The sequence below is a fragment of the Marmota monax genome, unplaced genomic scaffold (assembly GCF_021218885.2).
Source record: "Marmota monax isolate L192 unplaced genomic scaffold, Marmota_monax_Labrador192_F-V1.1 WCK01_AAM20220418_F8-fsc00174, whole genome shotgun sequence".
Classification (NCBI taxonomy): domain Eukaryota; kingdom Metazoa; phylum Chordata; class Mammalia; order Rodentia; family Sciuridae; genus Marmota; species Marmota monax.
In genome coordinates this window covers 2,996,309-3,017,200 of record NW_026694860.1, presented here as the reverse complement: position 1 = coordinate 3,017,200, position 20,892 = coordinate 2,996,309, and positions in this window count along the sequence as shown.

The window sequence follows — 20,892 nt, the reverse complement described above, 5'->3', positions numbered from 1 at the left end:
ATTAAATGTCTATGTGGGACTTGGTGCTCATGCTCACTGTTGGGGGTCGGGGACCTGGGTGAGTGTTTCACAGATGGAAGGGGGATGATGATGGTGGAATCGTGACTTACCTAGGAGGAAATTAAGAAAGAGCCAGAGAAGCCAATTGACCTCGAGAAGATGTGCCTGCTGCTGCACCAGGTATTTACCATCAATAAGAACTGCTGCCACCAAATGGATGAGTTCTCCCATGGAAGCATACCCTCCAGAGAGCTGCAGATTTACCCTTGGATGAATGCAACTTGAGAGAATTGACTGGTTTAGTAAAAGTTCTCCCCAGAAGCTAGAAGAAAGAGAACACACTTCAATTTTTCAATAGTTTTTATGGATCTTAAAAGACTTGGCTATGAAGTTAGCAGTGCCATGTCTGACAGAAAGGGTACTGATGATTCCATGACATTTTGTGGTCACAGAAGTTCCAAACAGGCGAATATTTAGACGTAGTGATTATCCCTCTAAATCAGGCACCATCTCCTTCTGGATGTATGAGATTCTATTAAGTTCTATTTGCTATATCTCAAATTTATTTTTTAGCCAGTTATGTAAAATAGACTTACATACTCTTTTTCTTATCCTGATTTTTGCCATTAAGCTTTTAAATTTGAAACAAATTGTAATGCATCTATTTTGGAGTTAGATATGGATGTACTATGAGTATAAATAGTAATAGAAAGTCTGTATGCTTCAAGTCTGCATCCAGGAAAGTGCTGTTAGCATTCTCTGTAAAACTGTATTGTTAAATATGCATACAGTTAGCCTGACTGTGAAAGTCAATGGAGGCATGGGAACAGGGTTTCGTCACATATTTGGAGTGATGAAGGGTATTTTAAGGCCCAAAGTTGCAGAACAAGAAAACCATGTGAGTATATGAAATTTAGCCTAAGTCTATGATATAGACTGGAACATGCAGCTAGAAAAAAGGCCTGTGAGGTTGAGGCAGCAGAGGCTTTTGGAATGGCATGAGCTGAGATATTGGCCAGCCTCTGTCTGGGTACAAGCACACAGGTCAGGGAAGAAACCAGTGCCATGGTGAGGACTCGTATGCTTTAAAAATGGAGATAGGGCATTTTGAAGGCAGGTAGCAGTACAGATGAAACAAGGGTTAGAATTTAGGGTAAGGATAGGAAGATTTACCCTGAAGAACTGAAAATGGAGGAAGGAATGAAGAAGGAATCTCGCACATCATCTTATGTGCTGGGGACTAAGCATTAATTGTCTGAGTAAAATGAGTTTTACCTAGCATACAAAATCTGATGATTTTGTGGAATTGTTCTCTCTGTGACAGTAAGTTCACAGTGGCAGATGAGCCTGGAACCTAGATCTAGTAGTTCAGATTGGTTATTTAAACTAGATGGATCTAAATTTTAAGTTTTTTTTTTTTTTGCGGGGAATAACCATGATTACTTTTCTGTGTGAGGGATAGAAACCAAATTAAGGAGCTTCAGAAGCCAATTTTTCGTATGCTGTGAACTCTTATCTTATAAGGGCTCTTCTGAAATTCCATGTCATTCTCTCACTTGTTTAAAATAAAGTGGTTTAGCTGTTTTTCCCAAATCCATCCACTGGTTGGTTCCAACATGGAATATTTCCTTTAAAGATTTCAATCTCCAAAAGTACAGTTAAAGAATACCTAGTGACTTGCTATTGAATGCAATGCTGAGAATCAAAGGACTTACTCCTCATGTTCCTTTGGCTTTGGTAAGACAGTATGGCATTAAGTAATAACTGAGCAATTTTCTTGGAGAGAAAACAGAAATGGTCACCATGACAGCCTCTTGTCCAGTGCTTTAGTGTCTGCCCTGACCCCCTCAATTGCTTTATAGATTTTTAGAATTGAAATTTTTTCTTGGAACACGTGTTTCAGTACATGATATTTCCCATGTCTTTCCAGTCTTCTCAGCATATAAAACTGTAATTGTTACAGCCATACTTATTGACTAGGTAATGTTTCAGTGATCAGTTGTATATGTGTGTGTATGCTTGTACATATGAGGTGCAGTATGACTGGCTGGAGGAAGAGCTATTAAGGGCCAGTTTTAAAAAAATTAAACTTTTGTCTTTTTATTTAAAAAGACTAAACTAAAACAAAAAAGTCTATGTGACTAGTTCTGCTCATCATGAGCTGGAGTGTGTCAAATTCACTAAATTATGAGGTTAGAGATGCTCACCTGAATTCATTAGAAAAGTGAACTGGTACATTTGAAATGGTCTTGAGCAGAGCTGGATAAGTAAGTCATGAACCAGGTGGCCCTTGAGTACCATGTGATTCACCACTGTCTCTTTTAGTTCACAAATACAGTTGGAAAGTGTGTGATAGAGGCTTAGAAAAGGCTGAACTTAGTTCATGAATATGTGGGTACAACATCCAAATGAAACAAAGTTGAATTACAGCTCTAGTTAGAGGTGGTCATGAAAAACAGCAGTAAGGGAAAATCTTCTCAGTGAGAAGATATGGGTCATCCTTCCTTTTGGAAAAACAAGTGACTAAAGGTTAGAATATATACAAACTCATGGGCAGTGAGGAGTAGCTTAGCCACATTGGTGAAGAGTCTGAAAGGAGAAAGATTGGAAAATTAGAGGCAAGGCATTTAGAGAAGAGCTTGTGGATGGACCAGTGAAAGTAGGCATCAACTATGAAGATCTTTACATCACATATTAATTGCCCTCCAGAGAACATCTATCCCAGAAAAGATCCTAAATAATCAGACAGAAGATTCTATTGATATTAACCAGTCTCTATCACTAGTTATGCCAGTCATGAATGAATTCGACATGGAGGCGATAATGCAGGATTATGCATGGGCCCAAATAACATGGGTTTTCTCACCAAGACTGATCTCCTGATTGCTATTACTGAACATTTAAACTATTAAGACAGAGAACTATAACAGAGAATAATACTGGGTCCTAAATAGAATAATAATCATTAAGCAAAACAATTGCAACTAGTGACAGGGATTGTTTTTGAACCCCTTTCCACTGGAAAAAAACAGAAGTTCATCTTGTTTATAATAACCTCATATTTTGTATGTGAGTTTGATTTTCCTGCCCACAGGATCTCAGTGAATACTACCCTTTAGGATCCCTCATAATATCTAAGGGGCCCTAGAGACTCATTCTTCAACAGAAGGGGGACAGTAAATAGGGAAGCACTGGACCTATCATGTATTGCACCAGAAGTTGCTAGCTTAGAGAGAATACCTTGTGAGGACCTGCATCATTTCCAAGAACTAGGTATGTATCTCAATAGTTGGGTATTTTATGGCGCTTTGTCTCCACTAAGTAGAATATATGGATGATGAAAATAAGAGTGAGTTTTCTTAGCATGAGTCCTAAGGACCCAGTTGTGGAGTTTGTTTCCTGTCCCCACAATTCTGAACTCAGTGGGTTTAAGGGTCCTATTCCCAGAGGAGTTATCTTAATCTGATTGTGTAGCAGTGACCAAAATAACATACCTTGGTAATTTATTAAGAAGAGTAATTTATTTTCCATAGTTCTGGAGTCTAGAAAGCCAACATCAAGGCACTGGCAAGTTTGTTGTCTGGGGAGGATCCCGTCGCTGCTTACCAGATGGCACCTTGACCCGTGGGTTTTCCAGAGGCAGGGAATGCTGTGTCCTCACGTGACCGGACAAAGAAGGATGAACACCTTCTGCTAAGTCCTTTTGTAATGGCAGGAAAATTTCTGTTGTTTAAGCCACCTACTCTGTGATATTTCATTACGGCAGCCTTAGTAGACTAATATAATTGTTGTATATGTTACAAAGTGCATTCTCTTCTTGTAAAAGTGAATTAACTTTTAAGCAAACAAATGTAAGTGTGAGATAAGAAGTGTTTTTGTCTCAAAATTAAGTTGAATAGTTTAAAAATGCTTTATTAAATTATGTAATTTGCAAGAAAATGGATGGAACTAGAGACCATTATGTTAAGTGAAGTAAGTCAAACTTAGAAGGTCAAAAGTCATATGTGATCTCTCATATGCAGAAGCTAAAGGGGGAAAAGGCAAAGTAAAGTGAGGGTGGAGCCCAAGAAAATCAAAGGGACAAGTAAGGATAATCAAAGGGATAAGTAGGAGAAAGGGACCAAGGGATGGGAAGTGGGAATGGAACTGGAAAATGCTGGGGTGTGATATTGAGCAAATTATATTGTTATATCTTGTGCATTTATAAATACGTAACAACAAGTACCATCAATATGTACAACTATAATGCACCAATAAAAATGTGGAAAAAAAATAAAAATGCTTTGTTAAAGCCAAGTCATTAAAAGTTTTGGTTAGGTTTGGGAAGGCAGTATTAAAAGATGGGAAGAAAATGAAAAACAATACAGAACAAATTTCCACATCGTTTGTGAAACTTTGTAAGTGGCTTTAACTCCTTATTCCACTTTATAGAAACAAAGACTGGAAATCATAGACTAGGCCTCCCAATTGTGGTTGATGCATAATAGGTCACCTGGTATTTAAGTTGGTAGCTTTGTCTCTAATATAAGGAATGACCTTAGTCACACATCAATGGCCTGTATGTCTCATCTGTGATAATTCTCCATGCTAATTGGCTTTTCCAAATAACTGACCAACAACTGGTCCAAGAGCTTCTACTCTATTGAAAGTTATAATGGTAATTATCAAAATAACAATAATAACTATCTTCTCTAGGGGGTCAGACTGGGGAGCAGGAGGCAGAAAATGTGGAATTTGTTTTATATTTAATATGACTGCGCAATATAGACTTTTTTGGTTGTATATGCAAGAATTATATTTATAACAAACACATGAATTAATAAGTAAAATCTCCATAGCTTCTTATTTCATGTGATTCCATGTTTAATAAGTGCAGTGCGTGTTGGAGATCAGGCTCCAGAGTCAGGCTGCTTGCATTTGAATCCTGACTTTACAATTTTCTTATAATGTGAGCTTGAACAGTTTATATAACTTCTCGGTGCCAACCATTGTCTGCAAAATGGAAATAACAATAGAACAAACCTGATAGACTGGTGAAGATTAAATAAGATACTGTTTGAATAAAGTTTTTCATCTTGGGGTTAGGCACATAATAAGAAACTGGTATATCTTAGTTGTTATTATTTTAGGAAATTTAACAAAAGTTCCTAGGTAAATTTATACAAGATGCTTATTAAAGTATAATTTTGATAATAAAATCCCAAGACAACTTGAATGTCTAGAAATACAGAAATGTTTAAATAAATTGTTGTATTTATAAGATGGCATGTCAGTCAGCTGTTAAAAAATCTTTCTTCTTAGGAATATTCATTCACATGAGAAAATTCTGATTGTATAATCTTAAGTGAAAAAGATATATAATGATTTATCTATACCTATATCTATTTCTATATTTATATCCTCAGTTATAAATCTCTATATATTCACATATGTATGTCTACATATATAACCCCAATTATATATAGCTATTATATGTAATTTAAAATATACTTAGTTATGTATAATTATTGGAAATACATAGATATAAAAAATCCAAACTTTATAAAAGAAAAAAAAATCTAGTTATATGTAAAAGGATAGAAGGAAATTACCAAAATGTTAATGTTAGTTGTCTCTTTAAGGTGATTTGAGGTTATAGATAATTTTTACTGTCCTTTTCCATGGGCTTTTTCCTCAGTGAAATTAGGGCTTGTTTGAAGAAAATAGCCCTAAAATGGAACCTTATCCACTGCAGCCATGGTCACATCTCAAGCCCTGCTGGAGTCCTGCTGCTGCCCACTGTATCTGAGTAACTGGAGGAAACATCTGAGAGATGAGGGTGGGGGGAGCAGGGGAGGAGCAATGTAGGGATGATGACTGATGCTCTTCAGGTAACAGTACATCAGCAGGAATAATTACAACACAAGGAGATATGGAATCCAATATGCAAGAATACTATCTCTGCAGAGAGTTTATAGGGTTTGGTGAGAAATAAGGAGTGGGAGGAGGTGAATAGAAAGCATGCACCTAGATGCATGGTTTAGGGGATCAGATATATTCCACAGTCTCTAGTCTTCCTTTCAAAAAATCAACTAGGTATCCTTTGCCTCTGCTTCATCCTTCAGATTCGTCTGTGTGGCCCAACTCTCTTTCCCTTACAGGACACATCTTTCAATACTGCCTGCCTCGTCCAGCCCACGCTTGCCAGCCCTCCTTTAATCCCTGCCTTCCAGCACCCTGCACACTCAGCGCTCCACACATTCCACGGGGTCAGTACCCAGCTTCCAGGGCTCTTTCATCATTGGAAGACCAGACCGTTGTTGCTAAGCAGAGTATACAGGGCACAACTGTGGCCAACTGTCTAACCCAAGCTCATTCACGGTATTTCTCAGTTTGCATGGATTATGAGTGGGGGAAGCAATGATTTTTTCCAGCTTACTACAGAAGCTGATGTGTCTCGATGACCTCTTATGAAAATGATAGTTACATTTTATGACCTTAATTTTACACAAACCTCTGGAAGCAAACATTTATTGAGTTTATTATTTACAGAAGAATGATTAACTCTGCAGGATAGGAGGAAGTCACAAGGGCATAGATAGCACTGAACTTGTTTAGTGCACATGTTTGGATTGGGACAGGTTTTTCCTTATGTGCCAGTTTTTGTTCTACTAAATCAAGTGACCTGATGTCACTTGATCTGACTTTGATACATGGAAGTCACTTGAAATCAAATAGAAGAAAAATTAAATCTGGCTTCACTTTATAAGTGCTATGATATATGGTCAATTGCTTTGCTTCTCTGAGTTTTAATGTCTTCATTTGTAAAATGGAAGTAATGGCAGTTATTGTGACTATAAATGAGAATATGTTTGTGAAAGGGCTTCTCTGTGTGTACTACAAGATAAATGTGAGCACCTCCGCCACCAATAAGTTTCTATTATGTGACATGAATGTATAGTAGAACTTCTTTTTAATTTTGAAAAATGACTAATTGTTCATTATTCATTTCTTTAAAAAGAATATCACAAGGATCAGTATAATGAGAATGGAACTTTCTATTCTAAATTAATTTCTAACATTCTTAAACTGATAGTAACTGAATGTCATTGAATATGAAAAGCTCACCCAAGACATCATTAAATGATTCAATAGATCATTTTCTAAGTTTTTACGTGTATGACCAAATACAATATATTCCAACAGAATCAATTTCCAAGACCATAATGGTTAAACGAATAGGAAAGATCAATTTTAAAATACCAAGCGTGATGTCTTTGTCATAATAGACATTCAATACATTTTTGTTGAATTATGAATGCACAGTGATTTACAGAAGGAAGGCTGGGACTCCGTTTCCCTGTGTGCAGCCCAGGGATGTTCATGATGGAAAGATTCTCAACTTCTCTGTGGCAGGTAACAGAAGAGCCTTTAGAAATCTTTCTCTTGTGGCTGATGGGCTGTTGACATTTATTGGATGCTGCCTGGGTGCTAATCACCTCACTCATTTACATCCTTATCTTTCATTTCTCTCAACTATGCCTCCCCATGGGCTATTCCTGAACTGAATGAGGGTGATATCTCCACAGCTTAGGAAACACACATACTTTCCAGGGACTTTTAGGCAAATTTACAACACTGAAGTTGAGAGAGGGAGGGTAGACAGTGTAGCTTGGGGTAAAATAATGAAAAACTAAACCAAATCATATCAGCTTGAACACTGTGAGATTGAGACCTTGATTGGGGTGATAGGAAAAGAGTATTTATAGAATACCAACCATTCACATAGGATTTAAAAAGAGTTTATGGCAGTGGTAGCTCCCCTTTTAGAATGTGGGTGTCTTTATTGTCTTTTTTTCCATTTCCATTGAGGTATAATTGACAAAAACTCTCTCTCTCTCTCTCTCTCTCTCTCTCTCTCTCTCTCTCTCTCTGTGTGTGTGTGTGTGTGTATTTTTCTTTTAAATCTTTTTTCCACATTTTAGTTGGTCCATTATTTTTGTACATGCTAATGGGATTTGTTACATATTTGTACATGCACACAATACACAATAAAGCAATATAATTTGGCCAGTATCACTCCCTAGAACCTTCCCCCTCCCTCTCTGCCTTCCACACCTTCATCTCTTTCCTCTACTGATCTCCCTTTGATTTTCATGAGATTCTCCTCCATCTTTCTTTTCCTTTTCTTCTCTAGGTTCCAAATGTGAGAGAAAACATTGACCCTTAACCTTCTCAGTTTGACTTATTTCGCTTAACACAATGGTCTCTAGTTCCATCCATTTTCCTGCAAATGCTATAATTTCATTTTTCTTTATGGCTGAATAAAACTCCAATGTGTATATATACAAAAGTTTCTTTATTCATTCATCTGTTGATGGACACCTGGACTGATTTCATAGTTTGGCTAGTGTGAATTGTGCTGCTATAAACATGCTATGCATTTATCACTATAGTATGATGACTTTAATTCTTCAGGATAAATACCAAGGAGTAGTATAGCTGGGTTATATTGTGGTTCTGTGCCTTTTGAGGGACCTCCACACTGATTTTCATAGTGGTTGTGCTAATTAAAATCCCACCAACTGTGTAAAAATGTTCATTTTTGTCCACATCCTTCCCAGCATTTATTACTGTTTCTATTCTTAATGACTGTCATTATGACTGGCATGAGATGAGATCTCACTGTAGCTAAAACTGTATATATTTAAGGAGTATCACTTGACAAGATCACCAAAATCAAGTTAATTAACATATTCATCACCCCACAGAGGTACCATTTTTCTCTGTCTTGGTGTGTGGTGAGAACACTTAAGGTCCACCTTCTTAGCATATTTGCAGTATTCAATATAGTATTATTAATACTGTCACCATGCTGTACATTAATTAGATCCCTGAACTTGTTCATCTTATAAATACAAACAAAATAAATATGGATAAGCCTGAAAACTTTGGAGGGTATAGGATAGGAAGGAGAACATGCTGCACAAAATTTGATACTACTTTTTCACCCTAAAGCTTTTCACAGATCTGTCACCACATTCTGAGGTGTCCTCCTTGAGCTGAGAAGTGGCATGCAGTGGGTGAGCTCAGGGCTTTCGGCTGGCTGTGGTCTACCTACTATGTGACCCTGGGTAACCAGATTCCAAGGCTTGCAGCTGCCTCCGTTGCAACATGAGGAGACCATCCCCCTTAGAGGTTTGGGGATTAGAAACAAGGTTTTTAAAGTTCCCACCATACAGTTGTACACAACCTACTGTGGTTATTTCTTGAATTTGCTATTTCCCCTAAGTCCAGTCCTTTAAAATCACTTTTTAAGTCTATTGGCTTGTATCTATGCTAGTCATTCTATCTGATTGATAGACACCAGAGTGAATTTTCTATAAAACAAAATTAGTATCCTGTCTCCACTTCAAAATATTTTCTATGTAAAGAATATCATGAACTCTTTCTTAAGACATTAAAAGAACTTTAAAATCTGTCCTTAGACTGACTACATTAAAGACTCCTTCCTACCTGGCATTCCCCATTCCCAAATCTAACTTCACGTTGAAGCAGCTTGCACAGTAAGTTATTACAAAGTAAAAATGTATACATGGATGCTGCATTAAATTAGATGCAAGAATTACTAAAATTCTTTAGAGTTTGGAATTTCTGGCTTTGAAAACTGTTGCAATATTGCAAAGTAAATATCCACAGAACCACTGCTCTGAAGGATCCCTATATTTGGTTTAATGCTCTGCTATGGATTTCTTGAAATTCTTCTTTTTTTTCCCTTCTTGAAGTTCTCAATGACTTCATCTTTGGATTTGTTTTTATAAACAATGTCACAGGAAATAATTGACTGTGGCATGAGTGGTGGAGGCACCCAAGGCAGCAAACTATATATGTGTGATCTCAGATCTATGGCAGTGAACACCTGGGTTGATGGCCTTGTCTCCTGGCACACATGTCTGGGACCTTCTGGGAGCTGTGGGAGCAATGGGATGACTAAGGTTGGAACCCAGACCCAGATTGGCAGTGGCAATTGTAGTGGTACAAGCAGAACAGCAGCACTGACCGTAGTGACCACAGCCTTGGGAGCAGAAGAGCTTTGCATGAGGTTACTGCTGAGGACTGTGGTAGAAAGTGGGTTTACTGACCAATCCTTGGAGCCTATCCTTGTGCATCTGAACAAATATGAACTCTCAAGCTTGAGTGCAGGGTCAGGAAGTATGGAGATCAGGCATTAGACATTCCCAGTAAATTATTGCAAAGAAAAAATGTACACATGGATATCAAATTTCAGGAAATTATTAGAATTCTTTGAAAACTTTTGAATTTCTATTTTTGAAAACTACTGCAATATTGCAAAGTAAATATGTACAATTTAGAAAAGAAAATAAAATTTAAAAATCATCACATTTGACAGAATAGGATGCCATTTTCATCTGAAACTGTGCATGAACCAGAAATAAGGAAAACAATTTTAAAAGTAATTTTTCCTTGTAATTAAAGGCACAGAGATGGAATCCATAAACAGATACTCTGAATCATATACAAAGCATTAAGCTGATTTCAGTTTCTTGTAAACCTCTGTGAGTTTTAAAAAAATGTCTGAAGAAACACAAAAATGTCATTGTATAAATTATAATTAAAATTAAAATCAGATTTTTGTGAAATTGATTTTTATGAAAAATCAAGTCTTTAAAAAGTTATTCTGCAAGAATCATCAGCTCTAGATGTACTAAAATTTATGTTGTTGAATAATTTATCACAAATGTATCCCAATCTTGTCATGACCTGCAAAACACCCTTAATAATTCTAGCAGGTTTGCATAATAGGAAAGATCATTCTGAGAATTTAAAATTATCAAAAATTATTCGTTATTTTGCATTTGCCATGAGCAGTTGATGTTGTTTTTAATTAGGTTGTTGGAAAATGAAGTCCCTAAATTTGTCATTTTTTTACCTGATAAATTAATTTATTAAAAAGTTGGAGAGGGAGGGGGCATGTACTGGGGAATGATATTGACCAAATTATGATGTTTTTTTATATGCAGATACATATATGTAACAATAAATCCCACCAATATGTACAGCTATAATGCACCAATAAAAATGAGGAAAAAAGAAAAGCCAGAAAAAATTACATAATCAATGAAGAATCATATTAACAAAATAAATTTTATGTATTACATAAAATCATGCCACCAAAAATGTATTTTTTGAAAGTTACCAGTTTATGTTGTTTGTCATACACCACTATTACTCCATTTATTGTTTTTAAAAAGAAAAAAAGCTTATAGATCAGTTCCTTTAACTGAAGTTTCCACCCTACTCTTTGAAGTATGGGCCCTACATTTTTATTTTGTACATGATCCTATAAATTTCACAGCTGCCCTATCCAGCCCATCCGCCATCTCTCATCTCGTCTACGTAGGCACAAGATACACACTTCTTTCTTCCATTTCAACATTCCTTTACTTATGTTGTATCTTCTGCTAGAATGCCCTTTCTTGGCTCTTCACCTATAAGAATCTTACCCACCCTTTCATACTCAACTTCACCCATAAAAATATGAGGGCATCCTTATAGCACTTAGCCCACACATTCATCATAGCTCATTTTGCGCTATCATTAACTATTTGTATGTCTCTCTTTTTTGCCAGAATCTGATCTCATTGAGCATAAGGACCTCTACTTTTTTTTTCTCCCTTGGGGGGATATTCTTTTTTAAAAAAATTTATTTATTTATTCTAATTTGTTATATATGACAGCAGAATGTATTTCAATTCATGCTACACATACAGGGCACAATTTTTCATGTCTTTGGTTGTACACAAAAGACTCTGCTTCTTTAACAGCTGCCATTCCTCAATACCTAAGACCACAATTTCCATATTTTATGGAAGTTTCATGAATGTATATTGAGAATAAATGCAAAGTATTGAGAAAATCAGTTAACAAAATTAATACTGAGGAAATGTGTTTACTTTGGCTGAGGCATCGATCAGTGTGTCTTTATTAGTCTGGTTGACTCTGCAAGTGTTCCTGACCTCTTATTGCTTTAATTCTGGAGAATGACACTGAATCGAAGACCAGAGGGAAAGTAGAAGTTAGCCTGATGAAATGGAACAGGGGAGAAAAGCACAGTATCAAAAGCAGAAGGGATGCCAAGAGCAAAGGCCCAGAAGCAAGAGGGAACATAGTGACTGAAGGGGCTTTCCTCATTCAGGTGCTTTGTTGTTCAAAGAGGAGAAGGAATGTGGAATTTGCTGCTCTTTCCTCCCAGGGCCACCAAATAAGCTTTTAGGGTCCATCTCTACATCAATAAGAATGTCATAAAATGTTTCAGTCAAATACTTAACACAATACTTAGAACATTACTAAAGTTTACATCATTTGATAAGTCCTTGGTTTGACATTATTGGTCCACTGAATTAATTAGTCTGTACAGCCAATGTTCTTTTTGGGTATATAGTGGATGAGCATGAGTTAGGTCCAGATTCAGAGACGGTGTCCCTACCCTTGTTGTCTAGGTCATAGCAGGAAACTGATAAGAAGGAAAGATCATGCCAAACCCATTTCTACCACCACTGAGGTCTTAAAATCAAAGCCTTTTACATACAAAGAGGAACCCAGGTCTGGTTGTCTACATCTGGAGTGAAGATCATTATCCCCTGGGTGAGACAGAATTAACATTTTCTGAGAGTTCCCTTGGGATAAAATATTTTATTAGAATTCATAACTTTAATAACATCTTAAAATATTAAACCGATCTTATGATACATGTTGATTCTTTGATTTGAGCAACCCTAGGTAACAAATATCTAAGAATTTTACCCTGTTTGAGGTTGCAGGCCCATTCTGTCTTTTCTGATCTTTGAAACAGTTTCATTCTTATATGTTTCTTTCTTAAGTTTCCTGAGGAGTCAGTTACAGAGAACAAACAAATTTGCAAATATGCTATTTTTATTTTGTCTCTATAGACTCTTTACATATAGAAAGTGTAGATGAGATAGGATATGAAGATCTCATAAAATTGAAGAGACATGAACATATAGCAAAATTTAGATATCTACAAAATACCTGATGTGTTTATAAGCTGACAGATAATTTTCTCAGCAAATATACTTCTATTACTAATTATAACCAGAAGAAGAAGAGACAACAGTGAGTGGGATACACACACACACACACACACACACACACCTTCTCAAATGGGAAGGTGAGGAAAGAATGGAAGAAGAATAAGGAATTCATTTCTACAGTAAAAAAAGAAGTACTGTGTATTATATGCTAAGTACATCAAAGAACTTTAAAGATGTATCCTATGAAATTTTAGAAGTTATTAATGAAATAGTATAGCAAGATGAACACATTAAAATATTTTTTGAACCATTCCAGACATCATGGTCCAAGTTGGCATGTCAAGTCTTGTAGGTCATGCACTGCACTTTTAACTGTAGCTCAGATTGCTGGGAGACACATCCTCCTTGTTAGTTTCAGGTGACAGCTCACTGTACAGAAGAGATCCACTTCTAGAGAAAGAGAGAAGAAGGAGAGGAAGATTTAGCACTGCATTTTCGCAGGGCAAGAAATTCCACCCTAGCTCCAATGTGTGTTGGCCTGTGGCCTGGGATCTTGTTAAACACATGACCGTCACTCTCCTACCTATTTCTGGCCTAGATTTGGAGCTTGGTGGCTAAGCAAACCCCAGTTGGAGCTAAAATTAGGCAGTCAAATTATGACAAGACGTATTTATCTTCAACAAAGAAGAAGAGTCTATTTAAGAGAGAGTGGATCTATCCACAGGTCAATGTAAGTCACATGTATCTTAGCAAACTGTTCCTATTATGCGGAAACTGGATTAAAATAGACCAACTAACTAGACTGCACTCTGCCTTCTAGACTCCTGGTATTGCCATATCAGAAATTCAAATTTTTCTGTGAATGGCCATGCATAGATGTAGGAAAGTATAAGGAGTAGAAGCAATCTAACAAACTTTTGATATGGACTATGAAAAGTAGAGCAAACAGATAAAACCATATCTTTTAGGGGAATTCAATTTTACATTGTAAAGATGTTAAAGTTTGGATATTTTGTGTATCATAGAGGGAATGAGTTTGATGTGGGAGAGTCAAGACACACCCCTTATTTGACAAACATCTCATAATAGAGGACTGTCATCAAAACTACAGCAGAACAGAAACGATTTCTTACGTTGTGTAATATACCTTTAAAAATACTTTTATGTGTAATTTTTCAAGCATCTTACTAACTCTCTGGCAGTTCACAATGGGCACAGTATTACAGGGGAATCAGAAATCAAATTCTTCTCTCCTTAGGATCTATTGGAAGAGGCAATTAATAAATGGCAAAAATTAAAGAACAACAAAAAATTCAACTACAGTTTGAAATAATTGTACAAGAGATATTTGGACTTCTGTAGAGCAATTTAGAAGAAAGTTATAGCTTCCAATTTCAGTGATTATGGAAGAGAGTTCCCCAAGTGTGGAGAGGGAGATTGATGCACAGTGACGTAAAGAAAACAAGGAGTCTAAAAGTTTAAGAGGGCTGAAGGAGATGGAGGTGTTTTTTTTTATGGAAACTTATATAGGAAAGTAGTTGTAGTCACATAGAACATGTCTATGGCAGGCATATAGCTGTTTCCTTGAGAAATGAAGCTGTTACAAGTCTAGAAAAAGCCTGAAGACACAGAGCTCATCAGTACCCATGCAGGGACTCAAGCCTGGGCAACTAGACTCTGGTGTTCACTCTTTTCATCACCTAATACTTAAAAACAGGACCAAAGCACAAACTAAAACAAAAGCAACCAAATAATGATTTCCCTCTCCTTCAAATATAATCACTTCAAATAAAGAAACCCCACTGTCTTGTAATGATAGTTGATTTCTTCCCACTCGGCCAATGCTGGGACCCTCCCCTTCTCTCCTGATAACTCCAGACCTCAGGCACTAGGTTCTAGCACTAGCACTAGGTTTCAGAATGGGCACCTTCCATAGGTGCCAACATTTCTGTTCTACTGGACCTTTTGGCTGGAGATACTTTCTGTCTGCAAAAATTATTTCAATACTTCATTATTTAGAGGATTTAATTCATGCTTGGTAGTGAGCACCAAGGACAGAAGACATTTAAATATGATGGGATTACAACATCAGTTTTTAAAATTTTGGTGTTTCTATTTACATACACGAGGAAATGTAAGGCAGGAAATTGAACAAGGTTTTCCTGAGCATCTCTCATTATTCAACATTTCATAGTTTGATTATGTATCTATATTGAAGAAAAAGATGTTTATTTTATTCAACGGCTTTGCTAAGGTTGCAGTGACCTTGCTGTTGAAAATGACCTGGACATTTCTATCCTGACTTTTTATTTCATCTTTCAGCAGTGCTCAACTGATGACAAGCCTTGCTTTTTGAAATGTTCTCTTCCATTGGCTTCTATATCCTCCGACTTTGACTCCTTTCTCTTAGTTTATATGAGGTCAGGGACCATGTCATCTTGAACACTGTGGCATATCAATGCTAAGCACAATTCCCAACTCACAATGAATTAACATTTGTTCTACTAACTCCAAGTGAGACCCAACTAGTTATGCTGTCAAAAAATTATTTTATATGAGTTTTGAGAGAAACTTGTAATGGCATATGTGTTATTCTAAGCAAATCTAATAAAACCATTCAAGTAAGGTCTAACTCTCTCTGCTAATCTTGCACATTTGCTGTCACAGTATCAACACTCATTCAGACTATGAATGAGCACCTGTGCACACTAAGCTCTGTTCTAGATATTGGGGATACAGAAGTAGAACTGGCAAGACTCTTCAGGTAGGTTTTTATCTCTGATTTCATGGGATTTCCATGGGGCAAGAGCAAGGCCTCTTCTCAAAGAAGTAGCTACTATTTTGTTAATCTCCATATCATAGATAAAGAAACAAAGATTTAGAAAACTTTAAGTAGTTTGTTCAATATCATGTATTTATCAAATGTCAAAGCCAGGCATTGAGGAGAGTCTTTCATTTCACCACCAGCTGTGCTGCCACCATTAGTGTTTGGCATCTTCTGTGCCCTTGGGACCAGGGCCCTTGGATGACCTTGGCTCTCTATGCCACTGAGGTGTATTGTGCCCCCAAATTGCCTCTCACTCCCTACAATGTCCTCCTCTGACCTCAGAGTTTCCATTCCTTTACTGTGTTGGTTCTCAACTAGGAATTTTAGAGAAAAACGAATCTGATTAATTGAATTCTTACAAAATAGTGACTGTTGTTGCCTTGAAAAGGTATTTTTATTTTTTTAAAAAAGAAATCTTATTTAGGATGCATTCAGCATTTCAGAGTTTTTCTGAAGTGTTTTTGATATTTATAGTCATTTAAACCTCACTATCTGTAAAACATTTTGAATATCATTTTTATAACTCAGGAAACTGATGCTCAAAGAAGCTCATGTTGGTAATCCACATAAACTTATTAACAGAATGAAAAGCAAATCGTCCCAGTGTTCAGGAGTGGATTTCAGGAGTTTGGCGTGCTCTATGTTTTTGGACAACAATCCTACTGGTCCAATTCCCTTTTACATAGATTGCCTTCCCTCCCTCAGGCCCATTTCTTCACTAGCTGCACATTTTCTCTATTGACTGTTTCTGCTGCCATGGAAAGCTCTCCCACCCCCCATCTCCACCATCTTTGTTATCCTTTTAAGACATTGGGTTTTTTTTCAAGGCCTTGCTCAAGCCCCTGACGGGCCATTCCAACCACTGTTGATAAACTAGAATCTGTCAGATGAATCAGTGCCCTTGACAAACAGATCAGTAAATTATTCTGAATATCACCTCTCCTTCTAATTATTTTTGCTATCTCTTCCCCACCCTCCTCTTTTACGACACTCTTCACTTTGACTGTATACCATACTGACCAACACCTGGTCACATGGAATGAAGTTATTTTCATACGTCATTGATTTCGGTTTTCAGTTTTGGAATGCATTTACTTTATTAAATACTATTGAGAACACCAAAGAACTTTTATTTATCTATTTATTATTATTATTATTATTTAATACCTTTATTTCTTTTCATTTATTTTTATGTGGTGCTGAGGATCAAACCCAGGGCCTCGCATGTGCTAGGTGAATGCTTTACCGCTGAGCTACAACCCTAGCCCCAAGAATTTTTATTTGTGTTGTTATATCTATTGATATTTATCATACTAGACATAAATATTGAAAAATTTGGAATATTCACTTACTATTTTCTTAAAAATAATAAATCCCTTATATGCTGACACAAATCATGTACTTTTGTCAAATATAACTTGATTTTCCAGATGGAAATTATTTCAGTGAGAAGAATGGCATTGCTTTACATTTTTCTAAGTCTCTTTAAAATTTGGCTTAACAAAGGACAGTAAGATCATTATACCTGTTTCTGTATTTAATCTATGCCACTATCACATGCCATTACTTCCTAGAAAGCTCCACTGTTCAATCATATTAGAGTAAGAATGAAAAGGACAATTATCTTAGTAAAATTAAGAAAATAGTTTTTACTTCACAGAGTTCCCTGAAGTGGTTTCAGAGAACCCTAGGATTCCCAGAAGCACATTTTGAGAACTTTGTTCATATTATACTCTTCTTATTCTCCCCTAGTACTGGGCTCCAGATAAATGTTCAATTTAAACTTATTTACTCATAGAAATTGAAATGGTTAATTCTTCTGCTTGTGATTTTGTTTCATTATTCTTGTACATAAAAACGTACAGAAACCCATCAATTTCCATCCAGTTCAGAAGTACAGTGGTTTACTCTGTGAAGCAGTTAATGTGTGTGTGTGTGTTTGTGTGTGTGTGTTGGGGGGGGCAGGGATGAGAAGAATATAGAGCACTTACATTACACTGTGCCATGGCAGGAGAAAGCTGGGGTTGCAGAGCCTAAGAGAATGCAGAGGAGGATGGATTTGGGGCAGTGTTTGATGGATTAATATAAAATATGTTCAGTCAATATAATACTAAGGCTCAGGATCATGGAGTAAGTTGGTAAGATCTTATGAGTCATGACTTACTTGCAAGGTGGGTATGAAAACTTGTAGAGTTATTTTCCCTTCAATCACTTTTAAATCTCAAGTTGATTTGCTATTAGGGTACCTTCATATTTTGTATGGCTGGATGTAGTGTCTAAAAAGACAGGATATCAGGTAACAGGTATTCCTGAACTCCCTTACAAATGGCTTTTGCAGAAGGGCTATGAATCGGATCATTTGGTGAGAGAATCCTGTTACGATTATGTAATTCCAGGTTTCAATGGGAAAGCTCTTCCCTCTAGGAAGTCCTTCAACATGGACTTCTAACAAGCCAGATGAGAGGCTTGCTAACCGGATATGTGGATTTGGAGAGGTTCTCTAAATTCCTATAAATAGGAATGAAAAGCTCTGTAGTATTTTATGGAGTATGTGACAACTTTAAGTCATGGATTTGTTTTAGTTACACCATTTGTAGGGAAGGCATGCAAATGTAAGGACCCTTCTTAGCATTTCAAAAAGTTTGTGAAAGTGCCAACTGACTTCCCAAAGCTCCAGGACTGTTAATTTAGAAAAACATAAGAAAAGTCTATACAGGAAAACTGAGGCTCCAGCAATGTTTGCATGAAATCTATGGTCAGTCCTTGTTCAGAGTCAAAGGAGTGACTATAACTCATTGGTTAAAAATCAGACTTAAGCAATGGGAAGGGAGGAGTGTCAAACACTGATGGAACTCCTAAGAATTTATGTGTCAAAGAATTTTCCTGGTAAGGAGACATGTTTAGCCTTTTATAAAGGAACTAGAAAGCAGGTGAGTTTCTCTTCTGAGTCATAGCCTTGTGTTGCTCAATTTGGGCATGACCTTGCCACTTGAGAAGGTGAACCTCTCGGCCTCTTTTCTGAAGTCAGCTGTTAACACTAGAGGTGTCCTGACAAAGGGGAAATGAGACTTAAAGCTGGCTAAGAAGATGGAGAAAGAATAAAAAGGTTATGTGAACATCTTGCAACTTTGTTTATGTCATCTTTTCTTGGTTGGGAAGCTCAACTGGAAAAAAAAAACACAAAAGGATAATTTAATTCACACCAAGACCCTTGAAAAATACAAAATTTATGAATCACTCAATCATGCTAGTGTACATTTTGCTATACTGACCCTTGTACACCTTACTATATTAACCTAATTGTGTGTTGGTATTAGCTGGATAGACCCTTAGGATTTTAAGTATCTTCAGCTGATTTTTTTTTCCAGCAGAATTTCTTAAAGGATTTAAGTTCAGTATTCCATAAAAATATTTTCTTCATATTGTACAAAAATAGAAATTTCACTATTCTTTAAAGAAGCCAAAGGGAAGACCCCATTCTGGTTCGAGATGTCTCAAGGAATTTCTGAAATGTGTTCTATGAGTCATTAACAAATTGGAACAAATAGAAAATATGTGTAGAAAATGAAACATCCCTTCCCCCAAATCAAACAATGAAGGACAGCTGCTGACAGGGAGCTTGGATTAACAAAGGAGCAAGTGTATGAAATGTAGTGGTATTTGCCCAGACCCTGAATTTCTCTAAGTTTTTCGGGCTGGCGGTGGTGACAGAGCCATCTGTCCTATCATTTTGCCCTCTGTAGTTAGCCATCAATTTTCCACAAGGGCTCTCAGTGACAGCTCCCTCACACTGACCGTACTTGGACACGGGGTGTATGACATGCTTTCAAAGAGTAGCTTCCAGGATTCAAGGCTTATGACATGGAATCTATGGAGAAAGAGAGGGAGAGAGGTTTCTAGAGAAGCCAAAGGGAGAAGAAGAACAACAGAAAGACACTGACTCGCTTGGGGAAACTGCTATTTTTACTTGTGTCACATTTTGCCTTGAAATCTTACCCTGTACGGCTGTAACTCTTGATCCAAATAGTAAACAATAGAACAGTTGTCTGAGTAAATAGAGAGGAGATGTTAACAGCTTATTCCTTAAAGCCAAAGAAAGAACAAAAGCATAAATTGTCCCAAATCTTAGTTGAGATGATTTTTTTACTCACTGCCCAGTGGGTATTCTCTTCTCTTTCTTTCTCCTCTGCAGCTGTTCTACCCTCACTAGAAATAATATGCATAAAAAGAGTATTCTACAAATATGCCTCAAAAATTGTCATGCTGTTTTCCTCCTGTGTGCACGGATAGTAGCCAGGGCTCAGGCTTGACTTTTAGAGCTCTAGGTTTCATGAGGTAAAATTTCAAGGATACACTTAAATATAATCTCCTCGAACTCTTCTTCTGATAAAAAGAGCATGAGGTCATTGTGAATATTCCTGGAAAACCAACATTCCGTTTTAGGGCATATTCCATAGCCTGCTTGACATGGTTTTGGGTTGTTCTGGAATGTTATCATTTCCCGACTGCTTGTATTCAGTGAGCTACTTTTTCTGTCAAAGAAAGATGGTCATTTTTTTTTTTTTTGTAGACAATGTAGAAATGAGGCTAAGGAATTTTATCTTTCTATGTGTGCCGTAGAAGGTAAAACTTTGTATGTCTAACATCATTTGCAAATGTCTTCTTATTGTTGAGGTCTGAAATTAGGCCAAATAACAATCTGGGGAAGGAGTTTATTAGACAACATTCTTGATTCTAGCTTAAAGAAAAGGTAGTTTTGGACAACATTTTAGTATAATATAAGTCAACTTCAGAGGTCATATAGGAGAAAATGGATACATGTATGAAAATTAGAAAGTCATATAAACAAAAGGCAGATAAGGAGAAAATACAACACAATAAAAATAAAAAAGAATTACCAGAAGAGAAGAAAATACTAGAATTGGCCAAAAAAAAATGGTCAGGCAAGTCACAAAAGAATACTATAATATATGAGAATATATTTAACCTCAAATTGGAGAAATTACAATCAAA